General features: G+C 57.1%; 1 protein-coding gene across 6 annotated transcripts in view; it reads left to right on the top strand.

Moving 5' to 3' along the window:
* The first annotated feature begins 2,496 nt into the window (after positions 1 to 2,496).
* Positions 2,497 to 7,720, top strand: part of TNK2 (tyrosine kinase non receptor 2) — a 134,134-nt gene continuing 128,910 nt past the window's right edge. For 5 of the 6 annotated variants that reach the window (XM_039363793.1, XM_039363791.1, XM_039363788.1 and 2 more), the window contains exons 1-2: positions 5,395 to 5,529; positions 6,233 to 6,750. The gene's annotated coding sequence lies outside the window, so the exon portion shown is untranslated. Of the gene's footprint in view, positions 3,251 to 5,394; positions 5,530 to 6,232; positions 6,751 to 7,720 lie in introns of those variants that run through there. The other variant, XM_039363789.1, reaches the window with a different exon arrangement.

The following is a 7,720-nucleotide window of genomic DNA, read 5'->3' as shown; positions in this document are numbered from 1 at the left end:
GTATTTATTACCATCTCTGATTAGCCCTATCATAAAGATGTACCTGCTTTGTTCATTGTTGGGTAGGATTATTGCTGGTTAGTGTGAGGATGGGAGACCACCAGGGAACGACATGGCTATAGGCTAGACTGAGAACTTGAAATAAATAATAGAGGATGAATCATCCACACCCGCCCCAAATATGGCTTTGCTTATAAAGCCAGGCAGAAAAGTTAAATGCCAAAATTGGACATTGTCCAGGAAGGGATCGTTAAGTTTTGTCTAGTGGCTAAGGCACCAGGACTGAAACCAAGAGACGGTGAGTTCTAGTCCCGCCTTAGGCCTGAAAGCCGGCTGGGTGACTTTGGGCCAATCACCAGGAGACGGTGAGTTCTAGTCCTGTCTTAGGCATGGAAGCTGCTGGGTGACTTTGGGCCAATCACCAGGGGACGGTGAATTCCAGTCCCGCCTTAGATATGGAAGCCGGCTGGGTGACTTTGGACCAATCACCAGGAGACAGCGAGTTCTAGTCCCACCTTAGGCCTGAAAGCCAGCTGGGTGACGTTGGGCCAATCACCAGGGGACGGTGAATTCTAGTCCCGCCTTAGATATGGAAGCCGGCTGGGTGACTTTGGGCCAATCACCAGGAGACGGCGAGTTCTAGTCCCGCCTTAGACATGACAATCAACTTGAGCAGAGGGTTGGACTAGAAGACCTCCAAGGTCCCTTCCAGCTCTATTCTGATTACGTACAGTTGCTAAAAATTAGCAGCTCTACTCTGCTCTCTGTTTCTGGAGCAACGGCATCGCGTTCAGTTACTAAGGGCTCAGGTTGCGTCCCTGGGTGAGCCATTCCAGCTTTGCGTTTCACTTGCCAGCTGAAAATTCTTCCCGTTTGCCTGAATGGAGCAAATAAAGTCAATTTAATTTTAAACATTATTTTTTCTATCTTGTTTTACTTATCGGTTATATGATATTTGCACACCGGCCTGGGGTCCCTTTTTTATTTTTATTTTTTTGAGGGAGACAGGCATTTGAGGAAGTTGAACTATAAATAAATAAATCAAAATATAAAATTGGGAAAAAATTTATTTCGGAGGAAAAAGTGAAACTTTCTGTTGCTTCGGAGGATCTGCAAAATGTTTCTGGGCATTTTGTTCCCTTTGGGGCGGGGGCCTTCAAACTTGGCCCTTTGATGACTTGTGGATTTCAACTCCCAGAATTCCTCAGCCAGCGTGCACGCTGCCTGAGGAATTCTGGGAGTTGAAGTCCACAAGTCATCAAAGGGCCAAGTTTGAAGACCTCTGCCTTGGGGGAGTCCACCTGGCCAAGCACAGTTTCATGCAGCAAGTTGGATGGAAGCTGGCTAGGAGCAGCTAGTTCAGTGGGTTTGAATGCTGACTCAAGAGTCTAGTCCTCATAAGTACAAATATTCAAATATCGAAAGAGGATGGGACCGAATTGCACCATCAGATCCTAGAGCTGGAGGGGGTTCTTGAGGACATAAAATCATGCCCCCCCACCTCCCCACCCCCGTTTTACATAGGAATCCCCAGACAAAATGCTGTTTTGCCCTTGTTTGCAGTTTTCCCACAAAGGAGACCCTTGCATTCTTTTAAAATTTTACTCAAATTATTTCTGAATTTTATTATTCCATTCCTTCCCACCCCCAGCCTGCTTTAGAAAGACAAAAAGCCTCGGTTGTTGAGGCTGATGTTATAATAAATACATACTGTAGAAAATAATAATAATAATGATGATGATGATGATGAATAATAATGATGATGATGATGATGATGATGATGATGATGATGATAATAATAATAAAAAAGTTGGAAGGGACCTTGAAGGCCATCTAGTCCAACCCCCTGCTCAGGCCGGAAACCCTATACCATTTCAGACAAAGGGCTGTCCAGTCTCTTCTTTAAAAACTTCCAGTGTTGGAGCATTCACCGCTTCTGGAGGCAAGGAGTTCCACTGGTTAATTGTTGAGCATCATCCAGAAGTTATGGATTAGTTCCCATTATCCTCATCCTCATCCATGCTGTGATCTAGTGAGATCCAGACCTGGTTTGCTTGGGAAGGAGCTAGAAACAAGGGTCTTCAATCTTGGCCACTTTTAAGACTTGTGGACTTCAACTCCCAGAATTCCTCAGCCAAAAGCCATGCTCGCTGGAGAATTCTGGGAGTTGAAATCCACCCAAATTGGCAAGGTTGAGGAACACTGGGCTAGTGACCGGATCATAATGCATTTCAGATCTTCAGGAAGGCAGATCGAAGGAACCATGAGCCTCAGACCATTTCAAATCTTGTTTTCCTTCCTTCCTTCCTTCCTTCCTTCCTTCCTTCCTTCCTTCTTTCTCTTTCTTTCTTTGCTTTCTCTCCCTTTCTTATCTTTCTTTCTCTCCCTTTTCTTTCCCTTTTTTACTTTTTATTCTTCCTTTTCCCTCCTTCCTTCCCTCCTCCAATATTCCTTCCTTCCTTCCTTCCTTCCCTTCCCTTCTCTTCTCCCATCACCAAATTTCTCCTTGCCAGCAGGAGCAACGAGAAGCAGCTGGCGTTTCTGCCCCTACAGTCACGGGGTTTGCTGTCTTTGGCATTTATCCCAAAGTTGGCCAAAAAAAGGCAGCTGTCGTCTGAGAAAGCAGAACGAGATTCTTCTTGCATAAGTCCAATTTCTGTTATTTTATCCCTGTCTGTTCTTTTCCATCCTGCCGCCCGCTGGGAGGCGCTGGGACTAACAGCTACAGCCGTCATCTCGAGAGACGTCTGGGCTCCAAACGCTCTGCCAAATTCAGCAGCCAGACCGACCTTCCTCATACCGGCAAGGGCTGCGTTCACACGACCTGCAAACCCGGGTCAGGTCGCGAGTTCATACGTGCATTCCCAGCTTAGCGATTTTTTTTTTTTTAAAAAAATTTATTTAGCACGTTGCATGATCCCGGCCTCTTGTAATTTAGCCGTTGGGCTGGCAGGTTGTATAACCATCCCCTCCCCCGGTTGCCTAATACCCGAAAACGATTCGTCATTACGCAAAATCCCAGTTTTTCTTTCGGTTTCCGAAGCAGCAGCCGGGCAATTCCGCATCTCGTCCCGCCGACTCGTCTGGAAGGCTCGCGGGCGCCAGCTTGCAAGAGCGCAGAGGGAGGGGCGCGCGGTGACCTTCCCGAGCAGCAGCAGCAGCCGTCGCCGTATCCCCGAGGACGCCGCCGTAACCCGGGGACAGGGCAGACCCTCCCCAAGCTCCAAACTTTTCTGCTCAGCCGGCACTAGTAGGTTGCAGACCCCCCCCACTTCCCCCCCCAAGAGCGCCACCGGTGCGCCCCCCCCCATCCGGAAGCAGGTGTCCGCGCAGTTTTGGCAGCCCTCCCCACTGCGCCACAGCCTCCCCCCTCTCCCCTCTCCCCCCCCCCGCAGGCTCTCCTCGGCTGCCTCCAGTCCAGCCGGCATCTGCTCCGCCTCCCAGTTGCGCCCGGAAGGATGCAGGGATGCAGGAACGGCTGGACCACTCGACCCGGCGCATCCTCCTCGTCCTGCTCTCGCTCGGGGGAGCAACTTGCCCGGCGGCCCGTCGCGGGGGCGCGCGTGGCTGCCTCCCGGAGCTGCGTCGTCATCGCGGCCCGCTTACATAACCCGGGCGGAGAAGTGACGAGCGGGGCGCTTTTTGTTTTGGCCGCAGCCTCCGTCCAGCATCGCCGACGCTCTCCGGCTCCGGAGGGGCTGCTGGGCGGTGCAACCTCCGCGCGTGGCGGGGGGGGGGAGGCTCCGGAGAGCAGAGACCACCCCCAGCCCACCCACCCCGGCCGCTTGGAGGGACGACACCGCCGCCTGCCCTTTCCACGACCCCACCGACGGCGCGCCAGGACCATCCACATCGCCCCTGCGGCATCCGCGTGGGCAGGAGCTCCCCCCCCGGCGAAGCGCCTCCGGCAGGCGGGGTTCGCAGAGGCTTCGAGGAGGGGGCGTGGGGGCAAGTTCAAGGGGCGCCCCGTCGAGTTTTCCCCCTCCCAGAGCGGGAAGGTCCCACCCCCGCGAGGCAACTCCAGCCGGCGGGGGTCGCAGAGGTTTCGAGGGGGGCGTGGGGCCAAGGGGCGTCCCGTCGAGCTTTCCCCCTCCCAGAGCGGGCAGGAGCCCCCCCCGCGAGGCGCCTCCGGCAGGCGGGGTTCGCAGAGGCTTCGAGGAGGGGGCGTGGGGGCAAGTTCAAGGGGCGCCCCGTCGAGTTTTCCCCCTCCCAGAGCGGGAAGGTCCCACCCCCGCGAGGCAACTCCAGCCGGCGGGGGTCGCAGAGGTTTCGAGGGGGGCGTGGGGCCAAGGGGCGCCCCGTCGAGCTTTCCCCCTCCCAGAGCGGGCCGGAGCCCCCCCCGCGAAGCGCCTCCGGCAGGCGGGGGTCGCAGAGGCTTCGAGGAGGGGCGTGGGGCCAAGGGGCGCCCCGTCGAGCTTTCCCCCTCCCAGAGCGGGCAGGAGCCCCCCCCCCCGCGAGGCGACTCCAGCTTGCGGGGGTCGCAGAAGTTTCGAGGGGGGGCGTGGGGCCAAGGGGCGCCCCGTCGAGCTTTCCCCCTCCCAGAGCGGGCAGGAGCCCCCCTCGGCGAAGCGCCTCCGGCAGGCGGGGGTCACAGAGGCTTCGAGGAGGGGCGTGGGGCCAAGGGGCGCCCCGTCGAGCTTTCCCCCTCCCAGAGCGGGCAGGAGCCCCCCCCCCGGCGAGGCGACTCCGGCCGGCGGGGGAGGCCGAGGCCTCCGGAGTGGGGGGGGCAAGTTCAAGGGACGCCCCGTCGAGCTTTCCAGCAGGCAGCAGAGCCGGCCAAGCCGTCGGCGGAGCTGAGCCATCCGGCCGCGCTGGGCCCAAGAGGCGCTGGGGCTGAGCCGCGGCGTCCAGGAGGCGGGCGGCTTGGCGGGCGCCGTCCAGGAGCAGGCCTGGGGCGTCTGGGTGCAGGAGGAGGCCCTGCGGCCCGCCCAGGGGGGCGAGGAGGACGGGGAGAGCCAGGCGCCGTCGGGCGGGCGGGGGCGCCGTCGAGCGCGGGCCGTCGGGCTGCCGTGGGCCGTCGGCGGCTGGGTGCTCTGGGCCGGCGAGCGGGAGGGCGCGGGGGCGCAGGAACAGGCGGGTCGCCAAGGGGAGCAGCGCTGCGGGGTCCAGGAGGAGCAGCCCCGGCCGGCCGGCGCGGAGTCGCCGCCCCGTCGGGCGGGAAGGCAGCCTGGCCCGGCCTTGGGGTCGGTGGGCAGCGTGGCGCAGGTGGCCCGGCCGGTGGGCCAGCAGGAGGTGGGTCTCCGCGCTCAGCACCAGCCGCAGGGCGAGCCCGAGGGCCGGGACACGCCGTCGGGGCGGTGGGGGGCGCCGCGTTGGGCAGGCTGCCAGGCGGCGTACCACTCGGCCGGGCAGGAGGGCGGCGAGCGGCGGGGCGTGCAGGAGCAAGGGGAGCGCGCCCGCGGGGTGCAAGCCGGGCGGGACCCCCGGTGACGCCGTCGGGGCTCCGCATGGCGACCCTGGACGTCGACAGACCGGCCGGCCCCGCTGCCTGAAACGGAGAGCCGCCCTTTGCAGCCACCAAGTCCGGAGGTAAGACCCGTGCAAACTGCCCTCTCTTCCCGACCGTCGGGGGACGGAGGCTGGCAACTCTGCCCGCCTAGACGCCGCTCTCTGCGGGTTGCGACCCCGTTGTTAACACCTCCCCCCCCCATCTGCTTCCCGGGCCGGTTGCGGCTTGCAAAGCTACCTCGTCGGGGGGAGGAGGGGGTGTTTCTGTCCGGCTTGCAAGGCCTCCCTCCCCCGTCTAAAAAACCAAAAACCCAGCCGGTTCCTTCAGCGCGAAGCCCCTGCTGGGCCTTGGCCAGCTTCGCGCAGCGCCCGGTTTGCTGGTGTCATAAGGAAGCTTGACCGGTTGGACTGCCTGCCTGCAGTGGTCCTTTAAACCTCCCGCTTCCTCGCGTGCGGTATAGCCTGCAGCTTATTCGTGGAGGCTCCATCTGTGGAGGTTTTTAAGAAAAGACTAGAGTCCGTCACTTGTCTGAAATGGTATAGGGTGTATTGGTTGAGCGGGGGGCTGGACTAGAAGACCTCTGAGGTCCCTTCCAGCTTCTATTCTATTCTATTCTATTCTATTCTAATATTTATTCTATTATTTCTGTTCTATAATTATTCTATTCTATTCTATTCTAATATTCTATTATTTCTGTTCTATAATTATTCTATTATATTCTATAATATTTATTATATTTCTATTCTATTCGTCCCGCCTCGGCTTTTTGTCTTCCCCGTGCAGGACTGGGCACCAGGCGTAACTCACAGCCCCGAAGTACGCAACCCCGGCGTCTCTTTGCCCTTTGCCGGATTTGCACCCGTCGCCCGCGGTCGCCCGCTTGCAAAGGCTTAAACCTCGCGGCGCCACCCACGGCGGCTCTTTCCCGGACGGAGATTTGCACCCGTCGCCCGCGGGCTCCCGCTTGCAAAAGGCTCAACCTCGCGATTTGCTCGACCTGCTCAAGCCGATGCAATTGCGAGACCCGCGCAACTTTTCTGCCCGGAAGCGTCCTCGCGGTGCCTCGTGGCCGCCAGGGGGCGCCTCTTCCCGGCCGGTGCTCAGCGCTCAGACGTGTGACTCTTGCAAGGGACGACTGTTCGCGTGTCTGGAAAGAGCTTAGGATCGCGGGCTCTAGCGCTGGGGCCGGGTGAGGACGCAGCCCCAGGTGCAGACTTGGACGGGTGTGTGTGTGTGTCTCCGGGTCGATGCCCGCTTCTCTGGAAGATCGCCCGGAACGTCGGGACGGAGGCATCGAGCAGGTAAGAGACGCGCGGTGGAAGGAAACCTTGTTGCAAAACCTTGGCCCGTTTCATCTCGGTCTGTTGGGAACCTGGATGGATGGACCCCCTTCCTCGAGTTTATTTGGGGTCCCTGGCTTCTGTGTTGGTGGACTTTGTGTGTGTGTGTGTGTGTGTTTGTGTGGCATTTCCAGGAATTGCAACCGCGCCACCTTGTTTGGAAACGAAAGAAAATATATCAGTTTTGCAGAAAAGGGAAGTTTTGAATAAGAGGTTTAAAGTGGTGGAATTGTGTTTGTGTGCCTGTCTCTCTGTGTGTGTGTGTGTGTGCGCGCGTTACATTTCCAGTAGCTGCAACCGCACCGCCTCTTCGGAAAACGAAATTAAAAACGGGTTGCCCAGAAAAGAGATGCTTTGCATAACGGAATAGGGTTGAGTTGCAAAGCGCGGGGGTCCTGCAAGAAATTACAGGCTAAAAGGATGCAGTTTAATGTTGATTAGTTAAAAGGGGGGGTGGGATTAGTTGTCCTGATTCCCCCAGCAGTTTCCTGGGTTTCCCCCCCCCCCTCCCAGTTGATCCCTTCTCCAGGAGCAGATGTTAGTAAGAGAAAGAAGATTATTTAGATTAATTTATATTTCACAGTTCTGTACTCCCATCTATCTCAAAGGGGATTGCAAGAAATTGGGGGGGGGGAGATGAAGGGGGTGTGTGATGTAATTCTGCAACAAGAAAAGCCAGGTCAGGGAACACCAACCCACTTAACCTGGTTCTGCTTTCCCAAATGAAAATAGCATGGTGTTGGTCCTCATTGTCACAAAGGAGATTTTCCTTAGCAAAGCACAGAAGCAGCATCTGGAAGGTGGTGGTTGGGGTTTTTTTGTGTTTTTTTTGTAAACTATATAGGATTTGGGCTATTCCCCCCTTCCCAAATAAAATTTATAATATCAGAATTAGATTACTTGCTGTGATTACCATGTACATTTTTTAGAT

This window comes from Crotalus tigris, unplaced genomic scaffold (assembly GCF_016545835.1).
Source record: "Crotalus tigris isolate CLP2741 ecotype Arizona unplaced genomic scaffold, ASM1654583v1 scf7180000019599.1365583, whole genome shotgun sequence".
NCBI lineage: Eukaryota > Metazoa > Chordata > Lepidosauria > Squamata > Viperidae > Crotalus > Crotalus tigris.
The sequence above is the reverse complement of the archived record's forward strand: the minus strand, read 5'-3'. Positions and strand labels throughout refer to the sequence as shown.